This window comes from Schistocerca serialis, chromosome 8 (assembly GCF_023864345.2).
Source record: "Schistocerca serialis cubense isolate TAMUIC-IGC-003099 chromosome 8, iqSchSeri2.2, whole genome shotgun sequence".
Classification (NCBI taxonomy): domain Eukaryota; kingdom Metazoa; phylum Arthropoda; class Insecta; order Orthoptera; family Acrididae; genus Schistocerca; species Schistocerca serialis.
Window position 1 is genome coordinate 344570421 of NC_064645.1, and position 15856 is coordinate 344586276.

Sequence of the window (15856 nt, forward strand, 5' to 3'; positions counted from 1 at the left end):
AAATTGCTGTAGAGAAATAGCTCTAAAATGTTCCAAATAAGTGTAAAGTTTTAGCTCGACCTTTAATTTTAAGTATAGCATTATTGAGCAGGAGACCACATATGGGGTAGCTCGTCCGCCGAGTGTAAGTCTTGCTATATGACGTCACTTCTGCGACTAGTGCATCGACAATGATTAAAAGATGATGAGGACCCGAAACAACTTAATCCATATAGCTCAACTGTATTTTTTAATTTGTTTTGAAACCTGCCTTATCAGCTTTAATGCCCAGTGCTAGTATACATACTACGTACATTCAGCTCATCAACTCCAACATTGGTTCGAACACCACAGTGCTTTACTAGTCACGGTGCTGCTTGGAAGAGGTATGCCGTGGCCTTCCTCCGACCTTTGAGCTGACGTAGACAAGCGGACATAGAATGACCCACAGCTTAATGTACTCAAAGACGGTAAACTCCGCCATTTTTCACATTGCCAAATATTGTCGGAGGTGAAAGATGCGGTAAGTGAGAGATAAAATTCGTGCAACTCACCGAGGATTGAACACGACACCTTTGGATCTATAGTTCTGCTCCTCACCACTGATTCATCGTGTTGTGTCAGTTTCTAAATCTGTCATCTGCAATTTTCTTGTTCATTGCAGTTTTGTACTTATGAATCGTTTTATGAACAAAGTATAGTAGTGTATAAAGTGACCAAAAGCTTCGTAATAACACTACAACTTCAGTGGAGCGATGTCTCCTTCAAACACTAGGCAGACATAGGAAAACACGGTAACTGTGTTACAATTTCTTTTTATTAAATTCTTCAGTCTCAAGTTGTGAGTCACCAATTTTACAATACTCACATCTAACAGTCGGAGCACAGACACTGAGAGTGCCTCTCGGGCTCGACGAGTTTCTATGTATCGTATTCAACAAGGTGTATTTGTGTACAGAAGTTAGTTTCATGTGTAACAGAGTGTCCTAGTAGTTCCCTGTAGCTCTTTCCTTTATTTTTAAACAGAGCATGAGATGGTGACTTAGTAATATTTCTAAACAGATATTAATAACACTTGTATGACGTGAGAGTTAAATACATAAGGAAAAAGCTGCTCCATTTAACAAAGCGTCACATTTCTAGAAGCCTAATAGTGAGCATTTTCAACATGACAACTCTAGATCTTTGCTTCATAAATGTCTGTGGAACACAGCATTTGTAGTAACACTCCCACATTAAAGGATAAACTCAGTTAATTAACCCTTGGCGCCGTGGACAGCGCTGATTGCTGCGCCATGCAGCAGCGTTGCTCATTCGCTGCTACAGTGCTGGTTATCTTTCGTCTTTTTTGTCCCTGTTAATATATATCGCTGAAATGAATATGGCACTAGACTAATATTGGGCTTGCTCTATCAAATGAACAGGTAAAATACGGCTTTAACAATCAGTTTGATACCGGCAAAGAAACCGACACATTCCGTCACCACAAGGGGGCGCATGAAAGACGCCATGAGCAGTAATTTGTTCGGACCTACTCCAGCTATACACTAAAATGAAGTGATCGTATGGCATCGCTGACGGAGATGTCCCATTCGGGTTCGGCCGCCAAGTGCAAGTCTTATTTCAGTTGGCGCCATATTGGGCGACTTGCGGCAGATGATGAAGACAACACCCAGTCGCCGAGCGGAGAAAATTTCCCACCCAGCTGGTTATCGAACACGGGCCCAGTGCAAGGGGGGCAAGCACGTTACCACTCTGCTAAGCAGGTGGACAGCTATACACTGCAAAAAAGAAACTGCAAATGTTAGCCGAAACATCAGGGAAAATACATCAGACAACTCTTGGTACAGGCACCCAATGTATAAAAACAGGTTGCGGTAAAATAATGTGACCAAACGTGTAGCGCAGTAAGACGACCTCAAACGAAGGAATTTGAGTACGGGAACTAGGGGTTGCAGTTGCATATTTACGGAGCTACATGCATCAACTTGAGCCCCGAGTGTGTGACGGCCTTCAGTCCGAGGCTTGTTTATGTTTGCCAGACGTAAACAAACAGCACTCTACCCACTGTCGCTACGTCGAACTGATATTCAACGCAGGACATTGGTTTTCAGAACCCTCTCATGGTATTCAGTAAATACAGTGATCCCCTACAGTAGGCAGTAATGAATGCCGGCCGGAGTGGCCGTGCGGTTATAGGTCCTACAGTCTGGAACCGAGCGACCGCTACGGTCGCTGGTTCGAATCCTGCCTCGGGCATGGATGTGTGTGATGTCCTTAGGTTAGTTAGGTTTAATTAGTTCTAAGTTCTAGGCGACTGATGACCTCAGAAGTTAAGTCGCATAGTGCTCAGAGCCAATAATGAGTGAGCGAGTGTTGGCAAGCAGCGAGCAAAGTGACATGCAGTGGGCCTGTTTCGCTTCTATCGCAATGCAAGGGCGGCTCATAGGATTTACAAGGAACGTTATCTCCATTGCAGGCTGCCTCAGAAAAATAGTTACATGTCAATTGACAGACGAATGAAACAGATAGTATCTTTTTGTGATAACACGCATTATACAGACAGGAAACGCACTGTCCGTTCAGTTGAGTCTGACGAATGTGTGTTACAATGCGTGGAACAAGACCCAGAGTCACCTTTAGAATGTCGGTCACGAGATTGTCTACATCCTTTCCAGCGTCAAAGAGTACACGTTCTGCTTTCGGGCGAATTCCCTTGGCGTCTGGAAGTTGTTGACTTTGAATCGCCGTAAACATGTCGCCGAGCACTGGCTGGTTGGCCCCTAGCTTTACATGACGGCGCAGCTCCACATTTTGCACATGGTTTCCGAGATCACCTAGACAGGACATATGCTGAGAATAGATCGGACGCTGTGGCCTCCACGTTCAGCAGACTTGACGCCGCTGGATTCTTTCCTCTGGGGTACCATAAAAGACAGCATGTATTGATATCAGCGGAGGATGAACACGAATTAATGGCTCGCATTTAGCAGTAGCAGAACTGTTTCAGCCAAATCCTGGTATATTTCAAATAACACACCAATTCCTGCATCGCCGCTACGTTCTATGACAGCGTGAAAACGTTGGCCAGCTTCAACATATGCTACAACATACTTGTGCTTCTTTTCTAAATAAGTACCATATAGTAACCCGCCCGGCTTGTCGCGTGGTGTAACGCGCTGCTTCTCTAGTGGGAAGGTTTCCGACATGAATCCGTGCGGCAGATTAGTGTCGAGGTTCGGTGTGCCGGTCAGCCTGTGGATGGTTTCTAGAGCGGTTTTCCATCTATCTCGGCGAATGCGGGCTGGTCCCCCTTATTCCACCTCAGTTACACTATGCCGGTGATTGCTGCTCAGGCAACGTTTCCACGTAAGCGTACACCATAACTATTCTACCACGCAAACATTTGGGGTTACACTCGTCTGGTATGACACGTTCCGGGGGAGAGGGGGTTCCACTGGGGGCCGAAACCCACAATAACTCTTAGTTCGGCAGCGGCGGTGGTGTGGGTGGACTGCTGTGGCCTGTTGTGGGGTTGTGAACCACTGAGGGCTACGGCGGGAGGAAGCCTCTCCGTCGTTTCTAGGTCCCCGGTTTAATGGTTCAAATGGCTCTGAGCACTATGGGACTCAACTGCTGAGGTCATCAGTCCCCTAGAACTTAGAACTAGTTAAACCTAACTAAGCTAAGGACATCACAAACATCCATGCCCGCGGCAGGATTCGAACCTGCGACCGTAGCGGTCTTGCGGTTCCAGACTGCAGCGCCTTTAACCGCACGGCCACTCCCCGGTTTAATACATACATACTACATGGTATTTCAGCAAGGTACGGTACTCGTGAATTGTCTTGCTATCATCGTGGAGATTAGCTGGTCCGAACATTTTGTTTACCTATACATGTTCTCTGAATTGCCTTTCATTTCGAGTAAAGACGCCCATATGTCAGATAACGATTACGGTCATGTAGCACGGATAAGCACAGCTGCAACCCCTAGTTCTTGTACTCAAATTCCTTCATTTTATGTTGTCTTTCTGCCCTACTCTTCTGACCAGATTGTTCTTCCGCGTTCTGTATGTACAAAATTTCACAAAAAATACATTTCTTCTGAAGAATGTAAATTTTCTACGTAGCTGTTAAAGTGTTTCCTTAGCACTCAAACCGGGCAAGGTTTTCAGGCTTTCGCTTCGAGAACGCCGTCACTTACTGCAGGGGCAAATAGTATGCCTAGAGTTGCCTTAGTAGTACAACGTTGCTCCAAACTACAGTTTTGGCGATACTGTATAACGTGCAGGTTTGTGTGATTCTTGAAAAGGAGCGACATCTTGAAACACAGAGTATTCCCTGTAAGAGTCAAGTCTCCAGTTGATGAGGCCAAGCAGATCGTACAAGAACACTGCAGTTGCTCAAGCCACCACTGTACCGTAAACGTTTGTCTGTGTGCCAGAGAATTTGTGATCGTGGGCTAAATGTTAACATATGAGATACTTTACGTTTTAGCGATTTTATGAATAATGTTAGTAAAATAGCTAACTATAAAGTTTTGCATAAATCACTTAAACATAAATCATCTACATCTACAACTACGTGATTACTCCGCAATTCACTATTAAGTGCCTGGCAGAGGGTTCAGCGGATCACCTTAAAGCTATTTCTCTACCGTTCCAGTCTCGAACAGCAGGCGGGGTGAACGAATACTTAAATATTTTTGTGCAAGCTCTAGTTTCTGTTACTTTATTTTGATGACTATTTCTCCTTATGTAGATGGGCCCGAACAAAATATTTGCACACTCTGAGGAGAAAGTTGCTCATTGAAATTTCATTAGTAGTTCTTGCCGCAACTAAAAACGTCTTTGTTTTAGTGATTGACACCCTAATTCATGTAGCATATTAGTGGCGATGTCTCTCCTATTTACATAATACAAAATAAGGTCCCCTCCTTTGGAAAATTACCGATGTCCTCCGTCCATCCTATTTGATGCGGATCCCACACCACACACAAATATTCCAGAAGAGGACGAACAAACACAGTGTATGCAGTATATTTAGTAGACCTGTTGCATTTTCTCAGTGTTCTGCCAATAGATTGTAATCTTTGATTTGCTTTACCCACAATGTTATTTATGTAATCGTTTCAACTTAAGTTATTCGAAACTGTAATCCTTAAGTATTTAGCTGAATTTACAGCCTTTAGGTTTGTTCGATTCATCGTGTAACCGAAATTTTGTGGATTCCTCTCGGTACTCATGTGGACCACTTCCCAGTTTTCATTACTTACAGTCAATTGCCACTTTTAGCACCATACTGATTTCTTGTCTAAATCATTTTGCAGTTGCTTTTGGTCACATGATGGCTTTACAACAGCATTATCTGGAAACAATCTAGAGAGCTGGTCGGATTGTCTCCAAAATCGTTTATGTAGATCAGGAAGAGCGGAGGCAGTATAACACTTCCATGGGAAACGGCAGATATCAGTTCTATTTTATTCGATGATTTTCCGTTATTCACTACGAACTGTGACCTTTGTGACATGAACTGATGAATCCAGTCTTATTACTGAGGAGATATTCCATACGCAAGCAATTTGACTAGACGTCGCTTGTGAAGCACGGTGTCGAAAGACTTCCGAAAATCTAAAAATATGGAATCAACTTGACATCCTTCGTCAGTAACTCTTATTACATCGTGAGAATAAAGAGCAATATGTGTTTCACAAGAACGATATTTCCTGAGCAACAGTAACATAGAGCAGTGTGAAACATTTACTATGAAAGTTCTGTGTCTTGTTGTTGTAGTAACGCTACACAAAATAACCACATGCAAACAAATCGACGCAGGAATCCGCTTGCGCCATGTATACATTGCAGGTAACAGCATTTTTAAAGTTAGATGACATCTTCCTTGTGTATATGTTGCGAACAAACTTACCATGTGTAACGTTGGTACTTGATCTTAGCCTATAATTTCCTTCGTTTTCCGTTCATTTAACGAATGATGCGTGCGGAACTCAAATGTTGGTAGTCTTCATTTGAGACAGATTTTACCTAGTATTACTTCCATAACCAGTTTACGAGATGCACACGGCATCCTAAATTATCCTTACAGCGTAAGACTTTAATAATATTAACAATCCACTAGGTAACAGCAACTGGTTTCCATAGTGTTTTTGTTCCTCATTCACAGACATCGATGTGTAGACACATTTCGCCCCCTCCCCTCCCCCACGCCCGGGTTCACGGGTTCGATTCCCGGCGGGGTCAGGGATTTTCTCTGCCTCGTGATGACTGGGTGTTGTGTGATGTCCTTAGGTTAGTTAGGTTTAACTAGTTCTAAGTTCTAGGGGACTGATGACCATAGATGTTAAGTCCCATAGTGCTTAGAGCCATTTGAGCCCCTCCCCTCCCCCAGTCAGTATTCAATTGCTCTTCACATACGCTTCAGAATCTCCAAGGTGACATGTTCAAATGCTTTATGAATGCGTGTTTTCACGACCTCTAGTTTTATAATATTATTTCGGTACGCCTGAGCCCTTACAAAACCACTTAAGAATACGTGTAGTCGTTTGATGTCAGGTGCTCGTGGTGACCATAGAACCAGATTTTCTAGTCCAATCCTCCTGTGAACTTATTCGAACACTTTTCGTCGAGAAATTAACACACAATTAGGTGGTGCCCCGTACTGCTGAAATGCGACGCCATGTTACAGATGTTAGAATTGGGGAACAGGAAACTCTTGCAACATGTCAAAGTAAACATCTCTGTTGACACTTCCTGGCAGATTAAAACTGTGTGCCCGACCGAGACTCGAACTCGGGACCTTTGCCTTTCGCGGGCAAGTGCTCTACCAACTGAGCTACCGAAGCACGACTCACGTCCGGTACTCACAGCTTTACTTCTGCCAGTACCTCGTCTCCTACCTTCCAAACTTTACAGAAGCTCTCCTGCGAACCTTGCAGAACTAGCACTCCTGAAAGAAAGGATATTGCGGAGACATGGCTTAGCCACAGCCTGGGGGATGTTTCCAGAATGAGATTTTCACTCTGCAGCGGAGTGTGCGCTGATATGAAACTTCCTGGCAGATTAAAACTGTGTGCCCGACCGAGACTCGAACTCGGGACCTTTGCCTTTCGCGGGCAAGTGCTCTACCAACTGAACTACCGAAGCACGACTCACGTCCGGTACTCACAGCTTTACTTCTGCCAGTACCTCGTCTCCTACCTTCCAAACTTTACAGAAGCTCTCCTGCGAACCTTGCAGAACTAGCACTCCTGAAAGAAAGGATATTGCGGAGACATGGCTTAGCCACAGCCTGGGGGATGTTTCGAGAATGAGATTTTCACTCTGCAGCGGAGTGTGCGCTGATATGAAACTTCCTGGCAGATTAAAACTGTGTGCCCGACCGAGACTCGAACTCGGGACCTTTGCCTTTCGCGGGCAAGTGCGCTACCAACTGAGCTACCGAAGCACGACTCACGTCCGGTACTCACAGCTTTACTTCTGCCAGTACCTCGTCTCCTACCTTCCAAACTTTACAGAAGCTCTCCTGCGAACCTTGCAGAACTAGCACTCCTGAAAGAAAGGATATTGCGGAGACATGGCTTAGCCACAGCCTGGGGGATGTTTCCAGAATGAGATTTTCACTCTGCAGCGGAGTGTGCGCTGATATGAAACTTCCGAGTTCGAGTCTCGGTCGGGCACACAGTTTTAATCTGCCAGGAAGTTTCATATCAGCGCACACTCCGCTGCAGAGTGAAAATCTCATTCTGGAAACATCCCCCAGGCTGTGGCTAAGCCATGTCTCCGCAATATCCTTTCTTTCAGGAGTGCTAGTTCTGCAAGGTTCGCAGGAGAGCTTCTGTAAAGTTTGGAAGGTAGGAGACGAGGTACTGGCAGAAGTAAAGCTGTGAGTACCGGACGTGAGTCGTGCTTCGATAGCTCAGTTGGTAGAGCACTTGCCCGCGAAAGGCAAAGGTTCCCGAGTTCGAGTCTCGGTCGGGCACACAGTTTTAATCTGCCAGGAAGTTTCATATCAGCGCACACTCCGCTGCAGAGTGAAAATCTCATTCTGGAAATCTCTGTTGACGGTAGATTAAGCGGAAAAGGATGCACCATTGATGCAGTTGTGCATAGGTCCGCACCACACATTGACTTTGGTGTCCCTTTTCATTTTAGGTGTAACATACACCTAAGTTGTGACGGTTCAGTATGATGGAAAGACGAGAAGCTGACTCATCGGAAAAATAAATCTATTCCATCATGTCCTTGATTGCGTGAATTCTGTCTATGATGTCATTGAAAACTGTTCGCGTTGAGGTTTCTCGTTCGGCTTTAATACCTGATTCTGCTGCATAATGTAGGTATAAAGACATCTTATACAAGACTTTGTGCACTATTGACCGTCACATCTATCCAACTCTCTGTCCTCCTTTTGCACGTATTGTGTCGAACTCCTGATAATGACTGCCGTACATTGCCTGCAGTGGTGTCTGAAACAGATGAACGATCCGCCCCAGTTTATAGAGAACACTACCTGTCCCTGTAAATTATCTGTTCCAAGCTCAAATAGTTGGTCGGCACAATGGTTCTATTCCATGCAGTGTCGGAAAGTTTCGCTACAGTTACGTATCGGACTTGGCCTCTATGTACCAAGCTATTTGATGAGCTACATCCTGTAGAATCCACATTTTTCTTCAAAATTGTGGAACCTGGAAAATAAAATAAAATAAAAGCTGTAAGTTACCTTATCACACGTTGAAAATAGGTTATTTTCTAGCACAGTTCTAAGTTTACTGAAGTGTATAACTGAAAAGAAAATTTATGAATACCCTGTATGTAGGCTGAAGTGATATGTCGCCCGACTTCTCCTGGAAATTGCGCTCTAAGAATTTGACCAGGAAATCTCTGTGTTGCACAATACACCCACTGTAGCGCCTACCACTGGGACTCTAAGTGCATCTCTGTGGCGCCTGCGTGCTTGCCAAACGAAACCCTTCACATAACCCGCTGCTCTTCTCTAGTAATAAAACACATGAAGTGAAACGAAATGAAATAAGTTTCAGGGGATGAAATCAATGGAGCTTCCTTGACAAAAATGTTGTTACTGCAATCCGCTCCCATGTACTGACGTTGCAGTTTGATGAAAACATAGTGAGAATTGAAAATGTGTTCCACACCTATACTCGAACCTGGATTTCCTGCTTGTAGCGAGCAATCACCGTAACCTTTTTAAATATTTGTTTATTTTTATTTTATTTTCTTCTATTTTTATTTCTTGTGGAATAATATGTAATATCTTCTGAGTCGAAAGCATGATCCCCCTGCTGTTGAAATTATGACATAATAAATTGCTGTCAGCATTCCTACTTTATAATGTAGTCTCCTTTAGTAGAAAAGACGAAATGAACTTAGTACTGCAGGTAAAACAAAATCTGTTAATTCACACTTGAAAGAAAATTAATTCTTTTCTGGACGATACAGAAGGAAATTACGACAAGAGCCAGTTGGCTGGAAAACCTGGATGTGTTTTTGGATGGTAATTTTTGGTTAACCCTCACTTACTAGATTTTTAAAATGTATTTACAGAATTCAGTGCATCTGTGAACAGCTCGGCATGATTTTACTAGACTTATCAAGCAATAAAAATATTGTGCAAGATGACATGAAAAATTTCTGGCTGTTGTAAAATTTAACTAAATTCATATTTCTTCCAGTAACCTTCCCAGATAGCTTGCGGGATTCGTAAGATGAGCTGGCCCCGGATCAAATGCACTTGCAGCATTAATGACGGGGGCTGGTACCCCAGCCAGCCTGGGTGTGGTTTTAGGTGGTTTCTCACATTCGACTAGGTGAAAGGCGGGTTGATATCGTCGTCCCGCCTCAGTTACACGATTCACAACCGTTTAACAAAACTTTCGCTCTCTTTCACATGGGATATCAAAATATGCAGACAGGTGTCGCAGACAAATTCCATTCTGGTGGGTGTAGAGGCGGTGGGGAAAGGTGTGACGGCACGACGAGTATACGGTGAGCCTCTACCATAAACATTGCTAAATCGGAAAAAATTAATTTGCCGACTCCATGAAGATACGAGATAAAGGGCAGTGAAAGAAAGAATAAGAAGAAAACGACATTTCTACGACTCATCTCCTTATACATTTGTTTCCTAAGAAATAGTCGGGACATGAAAAAGGTATTGAACTGCCAGAAATGCGAAGGTTGGCTATAGCACCGTACTTCATCTCTATAAGCTCTTTCTGGAGGTGGTATGGTGTTACCTTCTATTAAATGACAGTTTAGTCCCAAACTGTCATCAAACATACACTGCCGGGAAAAAAATTTAGTACACCCAGAGACAACGTCGATTTTGATGCGGTGACGGCATATGCTATCCGGGGGATAGTAGATATACGGATAATGGTTTAAACAGCGTCCGCCAGAAGATAGTGTAGTCGTACAGCCACCAGACCGCCATCCATGTCTACCCTTTAATAGGAAATGCTTTCAACCAGAAGGCTCAGTGTAGTGCAAACGTGTCAAGCAAGCAGGCAACTATGGCACGCAGAGCACTTGTGTTTCCTGCAGCCAACGAAGCTGGTATCAATGTTCCATTAAACATTCTCACACCTGTAGAAGAGACTATGGAGTTTTATGCAGCACAGACGTCCCCCAGTATCGTTGTAGTGTAAGGGCAACAGTGACACATCGTGCAGGTACCACAGCACAGATACGAGGGCTTGCTGCCGGTTGGAGGGGCCGTGCGTCTGGAGCCGAACGACCGCTATGGTAGCAGGTTCGAATCCTGCCTCGGGCATGGATGTGTGTGATGTCCTTAGGTTGGTTGGGTTTAAGTAGTTCTAAGTTCTGGGCGACTGATGACCACAGAAGTTAAGTCGCATAGTGCTCAGAACAATTTGAACAAGGGCTTGCTGGCCCAGACATGGCAACATGAGCTGTTGTTTACTGATTGTTAGCAGTGGGACTACGGGCACGCACACCTCTAGCCGGTCTTCCACTCACGCCACAGCATCGACTGTACGGTACGAATGGTGCCATCAGACGGTAACTTGGAAGATGGAATGGCGCGCCGTGGTCTTCAGTGATGAAAGCAGATTGTGCCTGCAAGAAAGTGATGGTCGTTGGTGCAAACGAAGTAGACCTGGTGAGCGCTGTCTCGTAGAGAGCATTCGTACTAGATGCACTAGCTACAGCCCCAGCCTTTTGGTCTGGGGTGCGTTAAGTTGCAACTTATTTCCACCTTTGGTGTTTCAGGAGGGGATGCTAACCAATGCTCTAGACGTGCAGAATACTGTCAGACCTGCGCTTTTGCCGTTCTGGCTTCCAAAAGGATAATGTTCGTCCACACACTGTCCATGAAACTCGACGTGCTCTACAAGACGTGCAACAACTTCCATGGCCAGCACTAATATATATATTTCAGCATGTGTCGATCCTGGTACCTCAGGACTGGCTGGGCTACTAATGTGTAAATGTAATCATTTCATGTACTCCGTATTTTCTGTTGCAACAATAAATCTTGAGTCTTCTAGAAACATCTAAGAAATGTGCTTTTTTTTGTTTTGTTTTGCAGTGTATTTCATAATGTCACATGGATAGAACATAACCTGCGTAGTCGATCCTTTAATGCTGCATCGTATCTGTAGACGATATTCAATACCACCATTGACTGGCCATCTAATTACTGCATCTCTCCTTTCCATTTATTACGGTGAGGGCCTGTCTTTTTTGGGGTCTCGGACAACTTTTTCTACCTGGTTTGCAACATGGGAGTAAATTTGAAAGGACAAGGGATGACCATGAAATTGTACAGAACTGAGAGTAGTACTTCAGTACAGGCGAGGAACCAAGAGTTCTCTTCGTATCAACTCAGGACAGTGGTAGGAATGCTTTTAGAAAAGATACAATCTAAACTAGATGTACACTTCAGAATTAGTATAGCGTGAGACCCACGTTCTTTCTCGGCAGGTGCAACACGAAATAATGTTCTTTTAAATTCTTACAAAGGGCTTTACGATTTGCTTGCGATATTTAGTTCTGTAGAACGCTCACTTTCTTGTCTGTGTCTACATGTAAGCCCCATTATTCGACAGAGTGGGAGAGCTCTTGTGCCTTACTCCTCACACCAGACCTTCATTGGTTAACTACGTCAAAACCCGCAATAGTAGGAGATTCTTCAACTTACAATGAGGTCACACAGTCACGGAATACCTCTCAGTATCGTATCGGACTTTATTTCACCCAGCGTGATACAGAGACTCGATGTGGCATGTACTCAAAAAGTTGTTGGAAGTCCCCTGCAGAAATATTGAGCCATGCTGCCTCTACAGCCGTCCATAACTGCGAAAGTGTTACCAGTGCAGCATTTTGTGCACCAACTCACCTCTCGATTATGTCCCAGAAATGTTCGAGGGAATTCATGTAGGGCCTATATGGGTAACCAGATCATTCGCTCGAACTGTCTACAATGTTCTTCAAACCAATGGCCCAGTGACATGACGAACTGTCATCCAAGAAAATTCCATCGTTGTTTAGGAATATGAAGTCAATAAAAGGCCGAAAATTGTCTCCAAATAGGCGAACATAACCATTTCTAGTCAATGATCGGTTCATTTGGACGAAAAAACCCAGTCCATTCCATGTGACAGCCCACACCACTGTGGAGCCACCAACAGTTTGCACAGCGTCTCGTTGACAACGTGTGGTCTGCGCCACACTCGAACTCTACCATCCAACCAATATGATCGCGAGCCCAAGAGAGGCGCTGCAGGTGATGCACTGCTGTTGGGAAAGGCACTCGGGGCGGTCGTCGTCTGCCATAACCCATTAACGGCATATCTCGCAGCACTGTCCTAACGGATACCTCCGTCGTACATCCCGCATTGATTTCTGCCGTTACTTTACGCAGTGTTGCTTGTCGGTTAGCATTAACTCCACGGAAACGCCGTTGATGTTGGTCGTTAAGTGAAGGCCGTCGGCCACTGCGTTGTCCGTAGTGATAGGTAATATCTGAAGTGTGTGTTCTCGGCACAATCTTGAATCACCTGAGTACAAACGACAGCTCCGCTAACTCACTGTAGTTTTCGTACGCGATACCACCGCCAACTCTGTACGTGTACATCGCTATCCCATTACGTTTCTCACATCAATTCATTTACGAAATCACTGTCTAAGGATGGTGACAACGTGCAGCGATGCAATCACCGATTCACGGGAGATGTGAGACCAGTTAAATTTCATCAGGTGTTAACTGCACAGTTTTAACAATCTCAGTCACCTAGTTGCTTTTGTCATGTACTCTAGCGATTTTACTGGCATTCATAATTTTTCTGTTTCTTTATTTAAACCATTAAACATTCTTGCAATCATTGGCTGTATCCACCATTTAGTTGCAGGATCATGCTTCTATTGTGACCACCTATCTGTGAGAAAGTTAGCTCTCATAATTACAGTCCCTTGTCCATTTATTAAACGTTCACTTATGTACCTCAATAGGTAACTGTTATGTCGATGCTTTACAGTATTAAACCAAATTTTTTACAGTAACGGCTTATTTCTGTTGTAGATAGATGAGCCCCATCATTAATATATCCACTTGTTGTGTGGTATCCGAATTTCCATGTCTGATTTGGCACCCTAACAGTTATCATTCAATAAGACGTTTCTGTTACGTGAAATTACTTTTTCCTTAAATCTGCATGATAAATGGGAAGCCTTTCCTCTCTGTACATGACCAGGGATCGGACGGATAGCGTCTTAGAGATACGCTGAACAGTTCAACTCGCACCTCATACTTTACTAACATTCGAATTGACTTAACACGATCATTTCTAAGTGGGCCTACAGTTCAAGGTGGACTCTGTTCACATTTGCCATGTTACCACAGAGAATCACTGAGCTCACTACATTTGAGTGCAGATGAACCTTTGTAGTCAGACGGTGACACCGAACCACAGCGCATTTCTCACATTAAGGAACATTGCCCAAGTTGAAGGAAATGGTAAGTGACAGAAGAAAATCCTAGGACTGGCTGGTTACGTAAAGGAAACGTACAACAAAATCATTGCAGAGATCTAAAACGTTATCATGAAGTGGCTTTGTTGCTTTTATCCTACTCGATTAATTACGAGTGGAAATGTCAAAAGTTCCAAGTGTCATTTTTTTTCTCAAAATGAATTTTCCGTGCTATTGTGTTCCCGGTACTCCGTTGTTGCATGTTCCTAGACTTTATACAAGAGTCAAATCAGGGAGAAAGCATTTCAGATCTTCATTTGTAGAAGGCATGTGGTCTTTATACCATGCAATGCTTCCTTCTTCGGCTCCAAGTGCCATGCATCAAGGTCCTTCATTTAGCATGAGACAGTTTAAAGGCATAGCACATTAGCTTTTGCAGCGGCAACATTTTTTTGAACTGCGAGAGAGTTTTTGCAGTTTAAAGAAACTGGAAGAGGTAAGGAAGCCTATTTCCAGAAAATTTACACAAGAGTGTTTAGTCTGCTAAAGCTGCGTACCAATTTCATATAATTCCAAACCATACAACTGAGTTTGCAGATGCTGCAGATGCAGCCGTTTAAGATCTCCAAAATGCAGTATGTCTCACAGTCGTCTTTCTCAAATAGCTATTAAAAATTCTTATCCTGGAACAGAAGAATGGGAAAAGTTAATCTCCTCCAATGAGAGAACCTATGATAGATGTATACCATGCCGTACTTTGTCTGAAAAACCAACCGTGTTTATCAGTTACAAAACAGAATGACCCATGTAAGATGTCATTTTCTCCTCAGCTTCACGTGGGATTTTACAGTATTTAAAACATTTGATACAAAGTTTCGCGTTCATTAAGACACAGAGGTGAATACTGAGAGACCTTTATTTCGGGAACTTAATTTTGTTACAGTCCTTATTCATCTTCTGCTTTCATGGGCTTCTTTTCTAAAATATCATTTTTTGTAAAAAATTAAAAAGAAGTGAGAATTTTTTGCTGGCTGCAGCTCTGCTATTTAAAATATTACTCCTGGATTTCTGTTCTTGTATTATCACAAATCAAATGTAATTCCTCTGCATTATGGCGCCTGGAACAGAAGCTTCCTTATTTTTCACTGAGAACCAGCCAGTTTCCCGGTATGGCACTTAAAACGTTCTTAATAAATTATTTGCTTTGTAATTTGGATCATTATTTTTGCTGTGATGAGATGGACAGCATACTTCCGTGCCATCAGAGTTCATTCACAATTTTTTGGATGTTAATAAATTGTGTACAAAATGAGTTACTCTGTTTCTTGATTCTCCTGACAAATGTGAGATGTGATACTTAAACAGGTTTCTGCTTCCACTCTTCAGATGCCGTATGTATACATATGGCTCCCCTCTTACGCATGCTACTTATCTTTTCTCGGTAAACACAATAACGCAATAAACAGAAGAATGATTGCACATTAATGTATTATTGCCCTTCTGGGAGCTCTCGTATGACTTCTGAAGCACAGTGGAGATGATTGTGAAAGGCAAGTCCAGTAAGGCGGAAGAGCGGCAGTAACAGTCATGATTTGGTGGTCGTAACACAGTCCCAAATTAAAATTTTCAGTTGAGAGACATTGTCAGAAATATAACAAAATAGTTCCAATCTTCCAGGTTCGAAAAAGATTTTCTAGAGTCTGCTGTACGAATTTTCGACCGGGATGGATTTATTCTCAACTGGGGAATTCTGAGATCTACTCTGGGATAGTAGGCGCTCGCTCTTTTCAGTGAATTGGTAGAGAACATAAAGTCCTAATTTTTAAAAAAAATGTTCGTAGACTTGGGGCACGCACAGAAGAATATCCGTTGCTGCGAGGACTCTGCACTCGGGGTGCAGCTCCAGAGGAC